The sequence below is a fragment of the Antrostomus carolinensis genome, unplaced genomic scaffold, assembly GCF_000700745.2.
Source record: "Antrostomus carolinensis isolate BGI_N321 unplaced genomic scaffold, ASM70074v2 scaffold47433, whole genome shotgun sequence".
Taxonomy (NCBI): Eukaryota; Metazoa; Chordata; class Aves; order Caprimulgiformes; family Caprimulgidae; genus Antrostomus; species Antrostomus carolinensis.
In genome coordinates, this window is record NW_010308192.1 from 1 (window position 1) to 211 (window position 211).

The window sequence follows — 211 nt, forward strand, 5'->3', positions numbered from 1 at the left end:
CTAGAGCTTTGCGTGCCCGGGACGTGTGTCCACCCGCAAATGGCCGCGTGTCGGGTGTGTGGGCGGAGAGACCCGCTGCCCTGTGCTCGGGGGTTCTCCAGCCTGCGGGGCAGGTAGCGGGTTTGTGCGGGGCAGGTAGAGGGCTTGTGCCAGGCAGGTAGCGGGTTTGTGCGGGGCAGTTTGTGCCGGGCAGGTAGCGGGTGTGTGTGGG